At 39.1% G+C, this 22555-nt stretch overlaps 1 protein-coding gene across 3 annotated transcripts in view; it reads left to right on the top strand.

The window, feature by feature from the left end:
- Positions 1 to 17032: 17032 nt before the first annotated feature.
- ROBO2 (roundabout guidance receptor 2) overlaps positions 17033 to 22555 on the top strand; it is a 1081280-nt gene continuing 1075757 nt past the window's right edge. Inside the window, exon 1 of one of the 3 annotated variants that reach the window (XM_062602003.1) lies at positions 17033 to 17315. The gene's annotated coding sequence lies outside the window, so the exon portion shown is untranslated. The remainder of the gene's footprint in view (positions 17316 to 22555) is intronic. The other 2 variants (XM_062602002.1, XM_062602001.1) reach the window with 2 other exon arrangements.

Here is a 22555-nt window from a genome sequence, read left to right on the forward strand (position 1 = left end):
ATACACCTTAAGTCATAGGTGGCTGCATACACGTAGCTCTTCGTAACAATGCAATCCATGAAACATTTCAAACATTTTGCTCTGGAAACACTCCTCAAACATGAATTCTAACTCCAATTACTAGGATTTTTTCAAGTACAGACCATTTTCTAAGTGCAGAACTGAGTCCAACCTAGATCTCTCTCATCTATGGAATAAATCACTGGCATGAATTTCATGCTTGGCTACAGCAGCATAAATGTAAAGTAGATTCATTGAAGTTAACTGGGTAACTGCAGATTTATGCTGCCATTAGTGTGAAGTGATTTGCTGGAAATGTTTGCCTCATTGCTACAGTTTCTACACCAGTAAAATGTGCAACAGTTATTTGGCATTAGTAGCATTTTAAATTAAATTGCAAAGTGGTAGAACTTGTCCAAATCAGGCATAAACAGTTATTTTAAGTGCTTCTTTCCTGTAGGTAGTCGGAAACCTGGGTTTCCTAAGGAGAATGTAGGTTATGGTGTCAGGCTGCTTCTTTGACCATTTCTTAGAAAGTTACTGTCTCTATTAACAAAGGTACAATGGCCTTAGTACAGTAGCTTCTGCATTTTGTGATAGTAGGTGCTGCAGAAGAGGCGGATATTACTAGCTCAACATCAGGGAAAGAAAGGCTGTGGGGAGGACTTCATTCTTACCAAGTGCCAGAGAAGCCACAAGGGAGAAATATGTTACTGATGCCCCACTTGCAGGAAGACTTTGTCCAGAATTCAGATGTGGTTACTACAAATCAGACAGCTCAAATATGAATCAACATCATACAACACTTGGTTTCATGAGCTTTGTTGCTCCTGTAAATCAGTAACTTGGTAAATAGTAGCTTCTTTGAGTTAATATTATCTTCTTTGTGTAGCTGGAGGAAAACAAGAGCATACAAGAAAGAGTGTGGATCACTGCAAATTGCAAAAGGACTGTTTGGGTAATCCATTCTTGCAAAATTATTCCCCCTGTTCTAATACTACACACAAACAGTAGGTCTCCTAGTTGCCAGCAGCACTGGATTTGGGTGTCTGTTGCAGGATGGGGTAGTGGGGTAAGAATCCCAAGAAACTTCAGCCTTCACCTCTCTTTCAGGCCCATGTTTATGGCAGTGCCTACGTTTATGGCAGGGGCCATTAACAACAGAGTCCGTTGGAAGGAAAGGGCAGTGGAAAAATGCCCCCCAGCATTAATTCAGCAGATTGATAGAGTAGTTTAGTTTATTGCAATCTTACTGGTCTGCAGTGTATATCTGCCCTTGTGGCTACCTTCACTTCTAAAGAAAAACACTTTCAATCTAGCAATTTATTGCCCAACACACTTCTTAAAATGTCACATAAAATTGAATTTTAATAGACACAGTTGGTAATAACCAATGACCTTTTAGGAGATATTGTACCAGTTAAGTGGTCACAGACTATCTTGCCTGAAATATCGTCAATGATCCTGTTTTTTCTCCAAATATCTGAATAATTGCTCAGGGATTCAACAAAAACTCCATATGCTAGTAGGTGAGACAATAGTCTTCCTTGTCTTGTGACTGTGGTCTCTGAAAAGAAGGTTTTTGCAAACAGAGCAAATGAGTAGACTAAATTATGAGACCATATACCATATATACAGAGTCATCACATCTAACATACGTTGTGGCTGCACTGAGATTTTTTAAAGTGAATTTCCCTTACGCCAGCCAGTGGTTTTGTTTGGTTACATTGAGAGGAACTACAGGTTGGCCTGGCTGAACACCTCCCCTGATGTCACAGGTAAGTTAATATAGCTAAAGCTTAAGTCTGCTCTGCTATGATTAGATTGCTACAAATACCCAAATTAACTAAAGTTACATGGGGTGCAATTACTGTTTGGGTTGTGTTTCAGGCAGACACTGAAAGGAGGATTCAGCTATGGGTGTCTGTACCACAAATATCAGCTTATGTGAGTGGAACCAATTGTGTGAATTTAGCAGTGGGTAACTGCCTTTTTCAGGTAAACAATTCCATTAGTTTAAAAACCGTTTACTGAAAAGGTGGCACTAGGATGAGCTTATTTCATAAGCTGCAAAACTACTTTTCATCAAAAGCTTAGTGTCCTGTGTAGCACACTTGACTTATTTGAATGGCGTACTATAACACAACTTGAGAGGGCATTGTTCTCCATATGATGTCCTTCAGTTCTCTAAGCAAGGATCTTGACTGAGCCTGGGGAACAGGTTGCTAGGCAGGCAAGAAAGGAAAAATGAAAATACATAGAATAACTTAGCAGGTTGACCCCAGCCAGCCACCAAGTACCCACACTGCCGCTCACTCACTCCCCCTCTCCTCACAGTGGCATATGGAAATGAGTAAGAGCAAGAAGTGAGAAAACTCATGAGTGAAAATAAATCCAGTTTATTAGGTGAAGGAAAGGGCAGGTAGGGACAAGCAAACAAAAAGTGAAGAAAAAGCAGTCATGTACCACCTCCTGCTGGCAGACTGATGCCCAGACAATCTGTGAGCTATGGCCGTCTTGAAAGCCAACTCTCCCCATCTTGTCTCTCCACCCCTTCTTCCTGATATGGGGCATGGAATATCTTTTTGGCCAATTCAGGTCAGCTGTCCCAGCCATGTTCTACCATCCAACTTTTTGCCCATCCCCAGCTTATTCACTGTGGGGAAAAAGGCTTGACTCTGTGGAGCCCCTGCTCAGCAGTAGCCAAAAGAGTGTGTTATCAGTGTTCTTACAGTCACAAATCCAAAATACAGCACCACACAGGTTGCTGTCAAGAACGTTAACTCTGCCCCAACCAGACACAGAACAGCAAGAAAGCACGGTCAGGCTAAAAAGAAAAGATGGGTATCTATGCTGACTTTGTGTTCTTCCTTGAGTAGGAGAAACTCAAGTTATATTTGTCCCTAATTGACTCCTGTGTGAACAAAAAAGTTGAATGCTAGATTCTTAACGTTTTCTAACTCAAAGGTATGAAGCAGACAGAATTTTAATTGTCAAATGATCAAGTGAAGATCACTTATTGAAAAGCACCTGCAAGATGCTTTTGGAAAGAGTTTTAATACTTCTCTGAATATCCACGGATATAATTCTTCATGTTCAATAGAAAGCAAAATATCAGCTACAGATGCAAACCTTCAAGAAGTATGCCTTATCCTGCCTTTGAGAGTAAAGATTTTCTGTTTTAAAGGGAACAGCCAGGTTTATAACAATATACAAGTCCAGAAAAAGCTGCCCAAAATCTGTTTTACATAGGACATGCAGGTTAGCTATTTAGGATTGTGCAACAAATTCTTCAGTGCAAAAGATGGCCAGTATCTTTATTGCTGTTTAGTCATAAAATGTGTTTCTAGTGCTACATCCACTACTTATGACAGTCTAGCACAAATAATTGTGTGATAATTAATGGCTTGCTAAAAAGCTTGTCTTTTTTTTTTTTTTTAACAAAAGCCTATTCAAAGGGAATTTTAAGCAGGCACTTTCACTGCTCAATTGAAAGTGTATTTTGGCAGACACTATTTATCTACCCCGCTACTTGAAATATAATGAACAAAGTTTGATGCACTGCCGTGACAGAATTGGACAGAAAGTGCAAAACACTAAATGGAAGTATGAAAATGCACTGAACTCAGCAAAATGCATTGAAATACATAGTATTACCAATAAGGTGAGAGTAGAGGGAGGGTTTCCTAAACCAGCAGTAATACATTTGCAGCCATGGTATACCAGTTTCTCCGCTGAAGACATGATCATGCATTTCAGGAGAGCAATATAAACCCAAATGAGACTGTTTTCTAACCACAGACACTTCTGAATAAGTGGGGTGGGGTGGTGATGGTGTCTAAATACTCAAAATGTTAAGCCCTTTTAATTATTTTTAATGAAATCAAAATCTTGCTGTAGAGTTGAGGTTATTTAATGAAATAATATTGAAGTTTCAGGACTCTTGCATATCAAGTTATATTTGATATGCAAGATAACCATGACCTGCCAGTAATGCACTGGTCCTGCAACCCACAGAGTGAATACATTTCTCTTTGTTTAATTACAATGAAGGATAAACACAATTAGCAGGATCAGTTCAGTCTATCTCTTTGCTTACATAGGTATAAACTTCTGGACTTCTGCCTTTTGGGTGAATATTATAAATGAAAGAGTGGGCTAAAAAGTACCTAATAAAATTCAAAAAGGACAAGTGTAAGGTCTTGCACCTGGGAAAATATAATCCAGGATTTCACCACAGGCTGGGGAGTAGCTCTGTGGAAAGAGACTTATGGTCCTGGTAAACAGCAAGCTCAATATGAGTGAACAGTGCGCGTTGTGACAAAGAAAGCCAACAGGATGTGGGGTTACATCACCAGCAGAGATAAAGATGTCATCATCCCATATATGGGAAAGCCTGACGTATAAGGAAAGGTTGAGAGAACTGGGTTTGTTCAGCCTTGACAAAAGGAGGCTTGGGGAAGACCTTTTCACCATGTTGCAGTATTTAGAGAGTGGCTACAAAGAAGATGGAGTTTCCCTATCTGTGGCAGGGGACTTGGAGCTACATGGTCTTTAAGGTCCCTTCCAAACCAAATCGTTCTATGATGCATTATATGTTTACAAGGAATCACATGGAAAAGAGGAGGAGTAATGGGCACAAGTTCTGCCTGGATAGGTTCCAGGGGGACACAAGAAGAAAATTTTTCACAATGAGAACAGTCAGCCGTTGGAATAATCTCCCCAGGTAAGTGGTAGATTCCCCACCATTGGACACTTTTAAGATTTGACTGGAGAGGGTGCTGAGGCATCTTATCTTTTGCCAAGAAAGATTGGACCAGATAACCCTTCAGGGCCCTTCCCACTTGGTATTCTATGATTGATTCTATGATACTGTGACTGACAACTGGAGAATGTCCTTTGTTTTCTCCATTTTTGTTCAGATCAATTGCTGTTTGTTAAGTGGCAGATTAGCTATTAGGAATTCCATGTTCCATGACAGCTCCTGCTATTATTGGGGTTACTTTGTTTGTTTTTAATCCTTAACTTTCAGTGTAACTCAGCAGCTCTGTATTTCACTTTCTCTGTTAATAACACATATTGTTCAGGACTGTTGTAAGGTTGAAATCCTTAACCTTCATAGAGCATTGTGTTACATCAGTAAAGTCATGGAAATTATTTTACATTATTATAATAATGAAAGTAATGGCATCAGAGAAGTATCATTATTTGCTGGGACTCAGATTAATTAACATATCCATTAGGCTTTTTGAGTTGAAAATCTGACCAAAATACTTCTTTATTCAACCGTATCAACCCTTCAGAGATCAGTTTCCTGTTTTAAGGTGTGAATTCCTCATTGTTTGGTAAAATGTGAGAAATTTTAGAGGAGGTGTGGATGGTGGGATGGTTCCTGAGTGTTTGGAAAGAGCTGAGGCAGTCTGTATTTGACCCTCATATATGTATGAAACTGAATTAATTATCACAGTCAGAGGAACTGAAACTGAATATGAAAGTGCTAGACAAGTTGCTTAACAAACATGTCTCTTTGATTCTGCCTTCTTTAACAGCAGAGAGATACCAAGGTGAAAGACAAACTGCTGCTAGGAGTGTAAAATTTAAATTGCACCACTCTTTAAGAAAAGGACCGAAAGCTTTAACATGCTATCATATGTCTTCTATAAGAAAACATAACAGGTTTCTTTTTCCAGTATGCAAATTTCCAGTAGATGCAAATAATAGAAATAATGGTTACTCCCTCCACTGCTGGCTTGATTCTATTTTTTCTTTTAATAATACATTAAAGTGCATAAGCAGTATGGACACTGCCATACCCACTGTAGTAAGCAATGGATACTTGGTGAACTGCAATGAATTTGTACCGCCTCATTCAGTTGCATTTTCAACTTTGTTTCTCTTAGTAGATATAGGTTTCAGAAGATGCTTTCCTTGCATGGGCTTCACTCTACATTTTCAAAACTGGGCTGAAGACACGCAGAAAAGAACTCTGTGACTCTGTGTGGAGTACTTGTTGCTAAAGCCCATATCCCCTTAAAACATTTGTAAAACACAAGTGGTGAGAGTTAAAGATCATACTTCAGTCAACCTGAGCTAATATGCTTTTCAAGAGGCAGAAGTTAATAAGTGGTTTGTCTGCCTTTGTAAAATCCTGTTCTCCACACTAGCATTTTAGTATTACTATAAGCCTTGATAGCATACCTGAAATTGAAAGATTTGTTCCTTACCAGTCATTATCCCAGTACAGCATTTTTAATAATAAACCATTCCTAACTACTGGAATCTATTACCATTCTGTCACTAGTAGCTCTCCTTTTATTGAGCTGTTCCTAGTGTAATGCTGAATGAACAGTGTTTTGAATACAGGCTTTGGGAAGTCTTATGTGTCTCCTATGTATTTGTGCTACAAAACCAAGCGTTCCTGTCTCCTACTTCTGCTTTGTATTATTTTCTCACTTTCATTAACACACTGTGTCCATCCACACACACCTACCATTGCTGTGATTTATACAGCAAAATAGGAAATCGGGCATGGTTTTGAACATAAATAGCTAAACTACTGTAGCAGCTTTTGTGCAGCTGAGAGTTGCACCAGCCTGTCTGATCTAATTTCAGAGTTCCAGCTGCTCTGAGATCAAGGAGGATGGAGAGTGAAATGGAAACAACAACAGCTACATCAGAAAGTAGGAAACCATTAACTAATTGGAAGAGAGAGGTGTCCATCCTTTGGTCAGAGAGAAACCCTAATTAAAATATATCAAGGGTACAGCTGAGAAGTTGTTGGGAAAAGGAGAATAAAGTCCCTTCTCAAACACTGTGATGTGAAAGGGAAGGTTAGAAAAATTGCCTGAGGCAGCACAGAGTTATTTTTGACACTAAGGGAGGCAATACTGTAGGGTTATACAGTGTAGCTGAATAGTAGCTATACATAGTGATATTAGTGTAGGTATAGGCCATTGTTGTAAGTTGAAAAGAAGCTGTGAGGGTAGCTTACATAGTGGTTTGAAGACCTGGGGAAATAGTGTTTGTGTTTTCCCTGCTCCTGGAAATCTGCTGCTATTTTCATAAGGTTCCCATGAAGATTCCTCTGGCTTTAATCTTTAATCACAAAAGAAGAAGGAAGGATACAGTCTAAAGATACTGTGTTTCTTCTCTTTGCTTGTCCAGAGCTTTCTTGGTAAAAAGTGAATGGAATAAACTCAAGCCTCTCAAAACACTGAGTGGTTTATGAGGTACCATGTGGCTCAAACCTAAGTGGCTGCTGGGTAGGGTTGGGGATACGAGCGACAAAGAGCAGAGGTTGGACATTTGTTGATTCTCCTAATTTTTCACAAACAGTTATGTTCTGCCCTTTCTCCAGAACAAAATGTGGTTCTGCTTCCTTCAAGGATTAAACAGATAGGTAAAAGAAAAAGGTCATCAAAGAAAGAAAATTCGGGAAGAGGAAGATAGAGCTGTCATCCATATAACGTGGATGTGTCCTACAAACTGGAATTTTTGAAAAGGTGCAGATATTGCCAAGTGTGTGATCCCATGGTACTTTCCATGGTACATGTGCTCTCATTTTTCCTTTTGGAGGCTTCCCTGTCTAGTGTAACTTAAACTGGTCAAATTACAGCACATTATAACAGACCCTGGAGTCTACTATGCCAGGCAAGAACTCCTGGAGAGCAGTTTGTTCCAGACTAAAAGTTTCTAGAGGCGCCATCAGTACCTGGGGAATCTCAGTTAGTTGTTTATATCTGTGGCTGTCCAACTCATTTGGACAGAATATAGATGATGCAGGGACAAAATCTAGCTTGGGACATCCTTGTTCAGGTAGCCTGTCTGGTGGTCCTGTCATACCTATCCTTACAGTGGGCTAATTCAAGACCAGATGAGAACACTACCTTTGTTTGTTAACATGAAGGCATTGGTCAAGACATCAAAGCACAGAAATCAAAGTCATTAAAGCGATTTTTACATACATTTAAGGTCCTTTAATGTGCAGCAGAAGGAAACTTTCAGAAAAGCTGTTGCTTGTATGTGCTTTTCAACATGAATTCATAAGAACATGTAAAAGATGAGTTTAAGAAAGTGGTTTTATTTTGTTTTGTTCTATCTCATTAAATCCCACTGGATAAATCTATTCCCTGGAACTTTGATCTATTCAAAACTTTTTCAGCAGCACATGGAGTCTTCTCTTCTACTCTAGCTGTATGTCCTATAAAACACAAATGTAATCAAGAACAGGAGCAAACTGATAGAACAACTTATCATAAAATAGTGATCACTTGTTTTTAGGGATCTGTCTTCTGGGCTATGGAATAGGAGGCACTTGCTTGGTCAGATCTAAGGAAAGCAAGTTAACTGGTCTCCTCCTCATTCTAAGTTCTCTAACCCATATATTCATGATTTGTGGTAGAAACTCCCTTTGGAATTTGAAGGAGTTACAAATCTTTGTTTAAAAGGAACAATACTGAATCATCATTTCTAAATCAGAAAGGGATTCAGTAGCTTTCTGGCTAGTTATGTCTCAACATGTTTTCAGTGATGCACTTGCACTGATTGGTAAAAATATAATCAAAAAATATGGAGATTATAGCATTTATTACTGTCTTGCTTTAATTTAAAAGAAGGTATGGTTCTAAGTTATGGGCAGTTTGTAGGCAATAAGCTATATTTAATGTAGAAAATCAACTGCTTTCAAAGGTTCACAAAATTCTACTTAAGTGAGACGTAACTTCTCTGCAGCCAGGTTCTTCTTCCTATCAAGGTCATTACAAAGTGTTATGGGATGTTGTTTTGATTTCATGATGACTGGTTCCATTGGTTTTGTCTGCCATACACAAAACATTTACCTTCTGGAGTATATATTTATCTATTCCTATGGTATCTTCTTCAAAGCTTACTATTGATTTATGCTTTTCATCTGTCATTTACAAGTAACTGTTCCAGCCATTGTGATTTTTTTTTAATCTATTCCCCAGATTCCTTTTACTATTGATTTTTTTTTCTACTTTTGTGAGCTATTTTCCAGCATTAATCCTTTTTGCAGCTTTTTCTTTTTTTTTCAGTATGTATAATAAGAGAACCTGAAGCAGTCACTTGTCTTTCTAATAAAGGACATAACCAGTATCTGTGGTGCTATATTTCCAACTCTCCATCTTTCAGAAAGATATTCATGATTTTTGAGTACACCTATTATAGAACAGTAGCAAAAGGAATTGAGGTTTCTTTGAATGTGCTAGTTTATGTTTTGTTGCCTTGAGTAAAGAAAAAAAGGTATATAAAAATAATTGAAAAGCTAGTTTCACTTTTGGGGGGGGATTTCCACCACACACCCCATTTCTATTCCCTTCCTCTTCTTATTTGCCCTTTGAAATGTCTATTTCTACTTCTTTTTAATTCTGGAACAGGCTGGTGGCCTGCAGTACTTGTAATGGAAAAATCACGCTTAAAATCTATGCATCGTGTGCCAGCAAAGACAATTGCAACTCTGTAAGGGTCTGACAGAGTTGCAGGGATTTTGGTGGTTTAAAAGCCAACAGAAATACTTCAGAAATGTCTCATAAATTGGTTCTTTATTAAGTTATGTAAGCTGGAACAACAATTATAACATTCAATTTCCAGTAGTGCTCAGCAATGATGAGGTACAGATCACTGTACTCAACTGTGTTGTGAAATGCAACTGGAAGTTTTTCCTCTTCATACACAGCAAACAAAAAGACATATCCTTGAAAGGTAGCTAGCACATAGGTACATGACTTGCCCTGTACCAAAGGAAGAAAATCGACTTACCTACCCTAACAGCAAAACCAAATAACTCTCCATCTCCTATGAATGTGGTTTCGCCTATCTGGAAGTTTAAGCAGTACAGCTAATAATAGTCTGAAATAAAATGAAAAAATTAGTTCATTTCAACTTTCCTTAGTGAGTTTTCCAATTGTCCTTATGTGTGCGAATCTAGTTCTAGCAACATTGCTGAGGTTTCAAAACTCCCCTTTGAGAATAAAGAGGAGTGGAAAACCAGATTTTGTTGTTGTTGTTTGTAATAAACATTATGTGCCACAATCCCCATTGTTATTTTTGGAGTGATTTAGTTTTCCTAATACATTTCCAGTTGGGTTACCACGTACCTAGTGAATAATTGCCTTCATTGAGTGCTTCCTACTGGAGAGCATCAGAAATAACATGGCTTCCTCTCTTGCTCTTGTTGTATCTTTATGTTTTCATTTCTCCTTCCACTACTGTAAAAGTGTAGTATTTGCCTAAACAACCATCTTGTTAGGGATGACCATGTCTTTTCAGTTATGATTTTCCCCACCTGTCCATCTGTTCCTGGCAATGTGTTTTCCCAGCACAACATGACCTCCACAGCTGGGGAAGCCCTGATGTCCTCTCTCTCGCAGCACAGCAGCCACTTTCATTTGCTCCAGCACTGTGCTCTGCTACTCAATCTGCAGTAACCACGCTGGTGACAGTTGTGCCCTGAAGAAGACATAGGAGGGATATTCCTTTAAAAGGAACCAAAAGCTTGCTTTGTTCTTTGCTGCTCAAAGTTTTTTGCATCTGAAGCAGTAGAAGTGTTTGAGGTTTGGTTTGTTGTTTTTTTTTTTTTGTTTGTCCATTTTAAATAAAAATATATCTAATTAGTCATTTAGTCACTGTGTAGATTTAGGGACAGATTACTGGCTGATACAAAAAGCAGCACTGACATTTGATTTTATTTTTAAGGATTTTGCTATTAAAGAGCTGAAGAGGTAAGCAAAAGCTTTCAATTCAGTTGGTAGAACACTCATTGTTTTCAGGAAATGGGAAGCAAGAAATAAGTCTTATTTATGAATGCTACTGGTCAAAAGAGACAAAACTAAACATTTGTTATTAGTAAATTCTAAAGAAAATCTTACGTACTGACTCATTGTTTGAAGTTATGAACAAAGTGTTGAAAAGCAACGAAAGACAGGTAGATGCTGTGATATCCCCCTGGAAATAAGATTCCCTCAAGCATCAAAATGCTTTAAATGCTCAACGGTGGGGTTTGATGTGGAAAGTGTTTTTTCATGGGGGGGGGGGGGAGAGGGGAACCCACAGTCTCAACTTCACATTTAACAGCCTTGCTTTTGGTATGAAAGGCATTTGACAAGTGAATCCATTACAATAATCAGGAGAGCTACTGTAACAACTGCTGTCAGGGAAAGAGCTTCTGTTCTGTCTCCTCTTTTTCTACATCTTTACTTAACAGCCGAATTCAGTTGAATGGCTCAAGCTGTAACTAAATAATCCTTAAATACTTTGGGTCCTGTGTTTCAACTTCTACACTTTTCTGTCTCTTCTGAAATAAAAGAAAAAATAATTATTTTCAATTCTGATTTTGCATTATAAGAAGTAGCTACATGAATAAAAAAACCCATTACTGCTAAACATAAGCTTACTGCTGTAATGCTAGGATACAGTAAGGAGGAAAATGCCCATCCAAGTGACTACAGCCCATAGTTTAAACTTCCATGGCAATGAAATAAGGGGGCCTACAAGGATGCTGAAGAGGGACTCTTCATCAGGGACTGTAGTGATAGGACAAGGAGTGATGGGTTTAAACTTAACCAGGAGAAGTTCAGGTTAGATATAAGGATGAGGCTTTTTACTGTGGGGGTGGTGAGGCACTGGAACAGGCTTCCCAGAGAAGTGGTAAATGCTCCATCCCTGGCAGTGTTCAAGGCCAGGTTTAACAGAGCCTTGGATGACATGGTTTAGTGTGAGGTGTCCCTGCCCACGGCAGGCGGGTTGGAATTAGATGATCTTAAGGTCCTTTCCAACCCTAAGTATTCTATGATTCTATAATTCTATAATGTGTTGCATGTGTATTTGTCAGGCTTATACAAGACAACCAGCATACTAATACAACTATTTTGACAAGAAAAAAAATTCTCTTACTAAAGTAGCTGGGCTGCTCTAGTAAGTATACAGAGATTCACTTACATATTTCAACTCTGTCCATTTACAGATTATGGGGTTATTCAACTTGTGGTTTTTGGTTAAGCACCGATTCTAAAATTGGTAGTTGTGAGAGTAATTAAGATCATTATCTTACTACTGAACATTTTCAAAACAATGTAACTGAGACCAAAATTTGATTCCTTTATTCTCTGCAGTTTTATTTGTGGTTTTGCTTTCCATTTGGAAGTGGAGCCAAGGTCACAGAATATTTCAATAACCTCCAGTTGATGGCTGCTAAATGTCATTCCCTTGAATACAATTACAACCTTAAAAAATAAAAGTGCATTGTCCATTTACTCTAAATGCATCTTTGATGGATGCTTCTGTACCTTTGTGATAGATTTTCCCCCCTCCCCTCCTCTATAATTCAATTGGAAGAAATCTTACATTGTTGTAATAATCAATGGTGATATAAAATCAATTAGAAATTGGTCTGGCATTATGAAACTGAGATTCCCAGTCAGATTCTAAGTACAAAATAATCAAAGTGCTTAACCTTCTACACTATAAAGCCTTTAAGGGTTAATTTTCACTCAAAAGCGTGACCATGTTTGTAATTAGACAGTACTGTTATTGGTAGTTTAACTGCTTTTTACACAACTCAGATCAAATTATCATTCAAAGTCTTAATTGTTAACCTGAGTAACTGGAAAAAGGTAAATGACCGCTTAGTTCATCCTGATAATCCGATAATTTATTTTGTACTGATGTGACGGATACCACAATGATGGTTTTGCTCTTATTCGTCCCATCAGTTTTCTGTCAGACGTGTTGGATGCCCTTGAAAATGGGCACTGCCTTTGGGCAAGTAGAATGTAAATCTGGATTTTAAGTTGATGGTAACTAGGGGGAAAGAAAGGGGTTAATAGATGGACAGAGTCTTGGGTGGCATGGTCTAGTGTGAGGTGTCTCTGCCCATGGCAGTGGGATTGGAATTAGATGATCTTAAGGTCCTTTCCAGTGGTAACTATTCTTTGATTCTATGTGCTTCTAAAATAAAAATGTGAACCATGGCAGTGATGGTAGAGATTTGCATCTATTTCTTTTTAGGTTTAATTAGAGATGGCTTATTCTCCATCCTCCCCTTGTTCTGTTGACACATCACAACCTCATGCTTACTAAAAATTGTTTAATAAATCTCTGATCCTGCTGATATCACTACCAAAATGCCAATTCATTTCAATGTGCCAAATGTTCATACATGAAGTCCAGGTTTTATGAAATACATTAGTTATTGAGAAGAAAGTGTATCTTTAGCATATCTTCCTATTTTGACTACTGGAGGTGATTTCCTGCTCTTTATGCTACCTATCAGTAATCTTAAAAAAAATCTGCCCTCTCAAAAAAAAAAAAAAAAGAAAAAAAGAAAAAACTCCACAAAAAACTCCCAACAACAACCAAAAAACCCACCCAAACAACCTAAAACAAACCCTCACCCCAAAATGATAACCTGTCTAAAAAGATACACTTTACAGCAGAACTAGGATGACTCTTAAAAGAATGTTCTTGAATAGGCTATATGTGTTTAAAAAGACCACATAGCACATAACTGGTACATAAAGGTGAGCATTTCCTCTTTGCTCTGAACAGTCAGCTGTTGATACCTATCACATTCAGACCCTTATCCTCAGAGACCAATAAATGCTACTGATCCTGAGTGGCTGGGCCACAGTGATAGCAACTATCTAGATTTTATTTCCCTCTCTCTCCGTTTCTTGTATTTCCAGTTGTATTTTATTTTAGCACAATAAAACCCAGTAACTCAGATGACACCAGTTAGAAGACATGAATACCCACATTCCTTTACTGAAACTCATTGTGTCGTACAGTAATTAATAATTTTGAGGCTGGATTTCTACTGGAAACATACAATAAAGTTGGTATTGTTTGGAGCATAATTTTAAGAGGGAATCTGGTAAGTTTGCATGAGTGGACAAATAGCTGCATTACTTTGGTATCATTCTCCCTCATGGTTTTTCTCTTTTATTTTTTCCTGTTTTACTTGCATTCAAATTTTTGCATCTGCTTATATTATCCCAAAACCAGTTCAAAGCCAAGATTTATTTATTCTTGGCTTTCACACCAATCTGTTTAACCATTTATTGTCTATCACAGCAGTTTCTTTCTTATCCTGTACACATATTAGGAATCATTAGCTTTGTCACTGGAGGATAAGCATCGGCATGGAAAAGCTCTGTAATGCATACAAGGTGCAGCCTATTGACATTACATCATATGCCTTGTTACATTACCAAAAAGATTAAGTTATCTGAGTATCAACACTGCATGTACGTATCACATCATTTTTAAATCCAAGCACTTAGAAGCAAAGAAATGAATAATTAAGAACACATAAAGCTTAGGCTGCCCACACAGTAAGTACATTATTCTTACCAAGGCTTTTACCTTCCTAGACTATAAGCTCTTCCATGAGGGAAAATTTTTCCTGTTGCTGTTCCATACTTGCGTACTGTCAAACATAAAAGGACCCTGTCTGCTCTATAGCAAATGTGGAGGATACAGCTTGACTTAAAAATAATATGCAGTTTATGTAGTAATTTTAATTCAGATCTAAGCTAATCATTATTGAAACCCCAACAATTTCTCAGTATAACTGCTTGGCTGTTGTTTAACTTTGATTTTTGAGTACCTGAGCAAAATTTTTCTCCTGGGGAAACTGCACTGAGACCATAGTTGCCAAGAACTCATGCCATATTAGAGCAATCGTTCCCGCACTGCCAAATGTTAACCAAAAGCATGTTTTTGGTCATCCTGTAAAATGAGCATATCAAACTGGTCACTACATGAGCCTCCTGACTGACTAGGAATTAGTGGTTAGCACAGGGAAGGATAGAAACTCTTCTATGCCACAGCAGGGTATGTCATACACTGCTTCGTGCAGTTGGTCCCATTCAGTTCATGACTTCTGCCACTAGCATTTTAGTTTTCTTCTTCCATGCTTCATCTCTCAGACCATCTGTATAGCAAGGTGACTTACGAGTCTGAAGCCATAGAAGCCTGGATTTTGACACAATCATATCCATAGTCATGTACCAGTACTGGATAGGCTCCAAGGTGCTTTCAGTAAAGAGGCCTGTGCCTTCACTGCACAATCTGTGACGAGCCTAATTGGCACACCTGCTTTCAGGCTGTTGTTGGGAAAACTCATATGATGTGATTTTAAGCTTGTTACTACTCTGAAAACCTTTTTCTAAGCTTATGTTGCTGCCTACCTCTCAAATCCTGAGATTTACAAGTCTTTTCCCTCTGGTTTTACTCCGTTTTGCAAAATCTTGTAAATGCCAGGCATTATGGTTTTGTCATATGTGTATAAGTGTGTGTATGTATGTCTATATATATATAATTTCTTGGCTAAAAAGAATCTCAGTAAAAAAAGACTTTTTAGAACATACTTGGTAAGAAATCTTGGGAAGGCTCTGAGGAATTGTGTCTATAATAAAAATAATAAAAATGCATATATATAATTACATATATAATAAATATAGTCTAAATAAACCTGCTCACCTCTCCAGTTATCATAATCCCTTTAAGATTATGTAGAAAGGGGGTGAACTATCACAGTTTACTAGTTATTTAGAAATGTGAGTGTTTTGGTTTTTTTTTTCATAGAATTAACATCCATTCACTCTTCCATACTCCATTTCCACATGGGTTTCCACAGCTGTAACTTGTCATACATGTGTTTAGAAAAGCCATGCACATAAATAGATCATGTAAGTGCCGATGAAGTGAAAAGTCATCACTACTGCTTTTAAGTTTCACCTTACCTACCTCTTCTCTGTCTTGATCATTGATGAACTTTCCCTAGGGCTGCCCTTAGTTTTTTCCAATCTCTAAACTATTTCCAACAACCAGCAAGAAGTGGATTCCCTTTGTTTACTCTTTATATGAACTATTAATAATGAAAATTTCCTTTCTCACTGTAATATATAAATTATTCTTCTTTTCCAAACTAACTTAGCTCTTCTCCTGTAGCAACACTTATTCTACAATGCTGAAACACAACTTGTTTCTTGTCCTGGAATGCTTATTTAATATTTCATGAATTCTGGACACAATACTAAGAATGATTTAATTTCTGGAAAATTTTGTTTGCTGAGATGTACAAAATGTGAATTCTTCCCCTTCTGCTTGACAGACCCTAAAATGTGAATTCTTATCCCACTTGTTAACACTCATCTCTGGGTAGGTGTTTCTTTTTGACTGTTCCTCACAAAATCATGCTGCTTTGTTTTTGGGTATTATATTGTGAAAGTGTACATTCACAATGACAACTTTCTGAATTTGGAGGACCTCAAATCATATTTCAGTGCATGGGTGAGGTCTATAAAAGCTTCCAGAGGTGATGGCCAAGCTATTGCTTTTCGTGCCACTGAGGCATTTTACTTACACCTAAGCAGCAAGGAGAAAGGAAATAAATGGAGGAAGAAGACCATCCCACAAGTTATGTATGCTCACATCTGGAGTCATGCAAGGGTCTGTGTATGTAGGCTTGATTGTTCCTTAATCTCTCTGTCCCAATGTCCTCAGCTGCAGAAGGGCATTAATAATATTTCTGAGCCAGTGGCCGTGGGTCACTAATCAGTCAGAATACATGCAATAACACATAATTTATGTGTGTTGGTAGGATAGTAGTGATTCTTCAGGCAATCAGGACCTGATGCCTATTTTCAGCTGGTGATGGCTGGCAGAAGCCACTCGGCACCTTCCCATCAGGGATAGACAACACACAGCCTTCAAGGCGTGCTAACAATTTACTATTGGAATAGTTTGCCTATAGGGTGCACAGTCGGTTTTCCGTCACTCAAGAGTATTTCCGTCCAGAAGCGTTGTTTTGCCGAGTGTGTGTGTGGGTATATGTGCCAGCCGTAGCGCCCCGCTCCTCAGCCCTCGGCGGCGGGGCTCCTCCGTCCCCCTCTGTCCCCGGGCCGTGACAGCCGCCGCTGTCCACGGTGCTGAAGCGCTCCTCCCCGCTTGGGTGCCGCAACTTCCCGACTCCGCCCGGTCGTGCGTCCACTCGGGCACATTTCCCGGGAGCGCGGCCTGTAATTAAACTAACTCCTCCCTTCAGCTGCGCTAATTGCACCGCCGGAGCCCGTCGGAAGGGGTGCCTTCCCCGCGCTTTCCACACTCCCCCTCCCTCTGTTTTTTTTTCTCTCATATTCCCCCCCTCCCTTAACAGCACAAACACGCTCGCTCCGCCTGGACCGTGCGAACTACCGACTGAGGGCTTTGCATCCAGCGAGATCTACGCTCTGCCCTTCCCTGACAAACTTGGGGTACGTCTCCCGGGACCACGTTTCGGGGCTACCGGTGCCCAGGTGAGAGCTGGGGGGAGAGCAGTGGCGGGGCGCCCCCGGAGGGGCTGGCGTTGGGCGGGGCGGAGCGGAGTGGGGGCCCCGGGGTGTCGACGGAGCGGCCGCCTCCTTCCGGGCAGCCTCCCCGGGGGCAGTGGTGCCGGCTCCCGCAGCGCCTCTCCGGCGGCGGGGGTTCACCTGACGGAGCCTCCCGACGGGGGTAGGTAACTTCCCCAAGTTCTGCCGGGGCTGGAGGTGGGGGAGCGGGGTCTACCTGGGTGGATGCGGGGGTATGGGGTGGAGAGTGGTGTGCGCGGAGCACAACGCATCCCGGTGCACGTGGTGCTTTTTCCAGTTGGGGTTTTGCTGTGCGTCCGTCAAAATGCTGGTGCCGAAGCTAAAGGAAGAATCGGTGAAGTGCTGTCGTGAAGGGAGGGTGTAGGAGTTCTGCTGTTTTAAACCTCCGCTTTAATGCATAAAAATGCCGGAGTCTTTTTATTTCAAATGATGGATTGCAAAATACAAAACAGTTTATCGCATAAAGGATGTTAGAGTGCAAGTACATAATCTGGAAATCGCTGGCCTCCTTTAATAATTTGGAGCTAGCATAATATATTGGATTTTCTTGGTGTGAATAGTAAGAAAAAGTTAGGCAATAAAAATAGTTGTAGTCAGCTTTGGGAGAAGTAATACAAATGCAAATGATTTTGATGGCACGTTACACCAAAGAATGCCCAACATTATAAACTTAAGCTCTCTGCAATCAGGACAGCAGGAAGCCTTTCTCCTGCAGTTTTCATAACTTTGGATAAGAGGAAATATGTCAATTGCATACATATATGTATAGATGAAGAGAATCATTAATACTTAAGAGGGGTACTTACATAGAACTTTGTTAAAAACTTGGGTCAAGAATAGCCGGAGTACCACCTGTAAATCAGGGAAAATAACTATCCTGCCAGCCAAAGGTATGACTTGTTATTTAAAGTCCTTGATACTGGGTTACTTATTTGAGATTGAACCTATAACATGTATCCTTCATGAAATAAAATGGAAAATCTGATGCAAGTAGGAGGTGATCTACTTGTTGCTCCTGATCTATGTGTTGATCATGCCCCTGACAGATTACTTCCGGTGTGCTGTTCCTCTGGGTAGTTATGAATTCCGGAATGCATGGAAAAATATCTGTGCTGATGTCAGTAGAGCTCCTGAAATCAAGAGAGAAAAATGTTTGTGCTGAGGATTCCTGTATTCCAAAATTCGTAAATTAAGCTGGTTGTAAACTAACATCAGAATAAATCCCACCAATCCTATATCCATCATATAGAAATGATGAGGAAAAGAAATAACTTTATGGATGAAAGTATTTGTAAGTATGTTTTAAAATTCAGTAGGAGGTATATTTTTGTACTGGTTCAAGCACTAGGTGGGTGCTGTTACCTTCACTTGTCTCTCGCCGACTACGTCTTGTTTGTGCTAAAATTAAGTTACCCAACTGCGAGAGGTCATCAGGCTTTTTCATAAGTAGCAATTGAAGTTGCTTAACATGCCTATAGAACTGGAAGCTGAGTCATCTGTTTAAAGAATGTTTTGAACTGGGGTTTGTCAGTTATCTGAACAGTGGAGAAACAGTTTATCTGACATCAATTCCCTTGGAATATCTGGGTTTTTCTGTGGAATAACTGATTTTAATGAACATAGGGAATTGCCATCAGATTAAATCTTTATCCGTGGTTCAGCTCATTGAAAACACTTTGGAGTGCTTTCAGATCAAGGGTTTTGCCATTAAATGGTGAAGGTGGAGAACCTGTTACAGGGTCAGCAAGAAATTTAAGAGGATCAACAAACGACTTCTTGTGAAGTCTCTAGTGATAAAATAGTAGTGTGAGGAGAAAGCAGTTTGCACCTTTGGGGTGGGGAGAACACTGGAGCCTGAATACCTGTTTATCATGGTAAACAATATCATACACATATCAGTGTCATGGTCACATTATTTAGATACTCTGATATACTACTGTTGTGTATTTAGCTTACTATGAGTGAGAAGAAACTCTTTGCAGGAAAGATAATAGTTGCCTTTATGAAGGAGAAACAAACGATCTGGCTACAGTTAGAGCTGGGGCAGAAGTCACTCGTACTGGGCAACATGGGAAAGCATAACTTGATGTCAGAGTTTAAACTTAGGTGAAAGTGAAAAATTAATGGCAGTCTTTGCCCCCCAAAATCCTCAGTCAAGGTGTCAAAATGAGGTACTGCTTTTATTACACCACATTACATGTACTGGTGCTCAGGAATTGTTTTTTTTTCTTTCATATGCTACTTTGCTTGACAATCAGCTCTACCTGGCATCTCACAGCTTCATGGGGTTTGCCTGTGAGTCATGGCTGGGCCTCTGGGAGGTAACATGCTCTTGGCTATGGGGAAAACAACGTTAAATAAAATCTTGATTTTCAGTGTATAATTTCTTCTCCTTTTCTTACCTGTTTTAAATCATGATGTGGAAAGTAGCTTTACTTTCTTCACTGGGACAGCTTCCAAAACCCACAGCCTCCAAAAGTGCTATTTTTATTTTTAAACAGAAGACGGGTGCCCTACAGCAACAAATCCAAACGAACGACTCAGAAGCACTTCCTTCCCTGCTCGTCCTTTAAACAAGAAATTGCTGTCACAGAAATACACTAGCTAGAGCCTAGAATTAGGGGTAAAAAATACTGGATGAATGATGGGTTTAAGGTGATGCATTTTCATGAAGTTTGGTCAGAGTAATGACCTCTTCAGCTCACAGAGAGCAAGTGCTGGCCTCAAAGTTAGATGTGTCTAGCCCTGGTGGATCAGGCCTTTTAAATCACTTGATACAACATTGCTATGCATAGGAAAGTTAGTAAAATTAGTTAGTAAAATTTCTAGAGGATTTAAAATGTACTAGCTATCATGCTGCTTGTAGTAGAAGCCCAGACAGCTAAACTCTGGAGAGATAATTCCAATAAATATTAAAACCTGCCAGACTACTCTCAAAGCATTTTTGGTAAATTATGCACTCTCTGAAAGTATAAAAGTATGATTACTGGTATGGGTGGAACATTAAATGTCTCATTTCCCTGGGGTTTATGACTACTTGCTTTTTGCCTACTCAGGGTAACAGGAAAAAACTTAACCAACTGTTCCTACCTCTGCTGGTACTCCCACTCAAAAAAATTAAGTGAATTTTTAACCTTTCCTGTTCTTCAGAATTATTCTCTCCTGGATTATTATTTATTTATTTTAAGTCCATCAAGATGATTTTAAGTTAGGCTGGGGGGATTTACAGGAATAACAATGGTAGGGCTCCTTTGTAGTGGCAATCAAGTAAAAATATGTAGTATATAAACAACCCTAATAAGTTATTAAGTCATGATCAGATCTCTTAACTACACTATGTGATTCTTCAGTGGAATGTATTTAATAGATCAATAGATCCCAGCTAATTAATTTTTTTTTTCAAAATAGTCCTATACCATGTTATCATGTACATTTGCAACTGTACAAAAAGAAGCAAAAGCCAGCAGGGACTAAGCTTGCTCTTAGGCACATTTGGAAATCCTGTGCATATCAAATAGCAAAGCTGGAATTTACTTATTCATATGTTGGTGGTTAGGAAAAGTGGCAGCCTTTGAACCTACTCAGACTTTACTGTGCTTCTTGTATGCACCTGAGCTGATCCACAAATCAGACTGCTATCTCCTGTCCCTTAGCCACTCTCCATTAAGACTTGCAAGTCTTTTGAGTGCTGAATAATTGATTTCTGCAGCCGTACTGCAATGCTGGGGAAGCTGGAGCACGGTTCTGCTTCTGTGCTCAGAGGCTGCATGGGTTCCCGAGCATGTTCCAGCAGCAATTTACCATTCCCATCTGTGTATGACACATACAGGTATTTCAGATGGTTTCAACTCATTAAGCATACATCATGGCACTCACACAGATAGTTGTTATGCCTATTCTTCTGCTGGGAGTAGGGATTTTCTTGTTGAGTGAAAATGAAGGGTGCACCCTGAAAATTCCCCTGCTAAATTCCACATCTGAAGAGATGAAGTTAGGGTTAGAGCTTGATGGTTGAGCTTGTAACTGCATTCATCCTCCTAGGTAGCAGGGTAAAATGCGTCAGCATAAGCACACTGAAGCATCTTTATGTTGTTTGGGTCACCTTAGTGGGCTTGAAAGCCCTGCTTCTGGTCTCACCAGATCAAAAGGTACCAGTGGAGTGTCTCCATGCCAAATTTGCTTCCTATCTCCAGTAAAAAAAGTGAAGAGAGATGGTTTAGCCAACATGTTTAAGGACCCAGGAAGAAACAAATGTAAGTTACATCAACCTCTGTACTTCTGACTTGTATTAGAGACAAAACAGACCATAGCAGCATGTCCAAAACATGAAAGGTGGGCAGATGTTACCCGTCACCATTTATTCCTTCTTTTCACAGAAATTTAATTATCTAGTGTAACACATCTTAAACTTCACCACTTTCTAACATAAATATAGAGTGGGGAAAAGAAATCAGAATAACAGGCTCTTCAGAAAGGTGCTTGTGTTTAAGCAGTGGATTTGGTCCCTACTCCTTTTTCTCTGCTCATTGTGGACTCTCGTTTTAGAAATTAGTATTTCTCACAGGATTATTTTTTTTCCCTAGCCTTTCAATATTTTCTGCATGTGTGTCTGAGAACAAAATTATTATCATCTGAATTTAATTTAGTACACTTTTCTCTGCCTGATGGGCTGCTATTTCAGAGGGTACAATGCCACTATTAATCATCATAAAGAAAAAGCATGAAAACGGTCCAAAATACGTGTCAAGAATTTCAGTGTGATGGATGCGCAGTAGATGGTACCATTATTATCACTCAGCAACTTGAAAACTTTTGGTCCTCACATTTTCTCTCTTTCAAACATCATTAACTTGTTCATGGGATCCAATACTTTTTGAAAAATATATTACTCATCTACTCTCTTTTTCCTCATCCTTCATGCTGTATTGACAGAGGCAGTTACCTGAAACTTCTTAATGCATTGTGAGTTTACTTCTCAGCGTATGAGATAGTAAAGAAAACGAAAACAAATGTTTCTATGGAACAAAAGTCAATTGTATTGATTTTGATCTGTTAATGCAAAATCAGATTTTATGAATGATTGTAATTAGGAAACTTGGGTTTATTGGTCACAGTTTTATTTACTCTTTGGTTTTGTTCTCTTTTGTGAATCAGAAAGATTTAAAGACTAAAATGTCATAGTATTA

Source organism: Pezoporus occidentalis, unplaced genomic scaffold (assembly GCF_034315485.1).
Source record: "Pezoporus occidentalis ecotype Australia unplaced genomic scaffold, CSIRO_AGI_Poc_V1 ctg74, whole genome shotgun sequence".
NCBI classification, from domain to species: domain Eukaryota; kingdom Metazoa; phylum Chordata; class Aves; order Psittaciformes; family Psittacidae; genus Pezoporus; species Pezoporus occidentalis.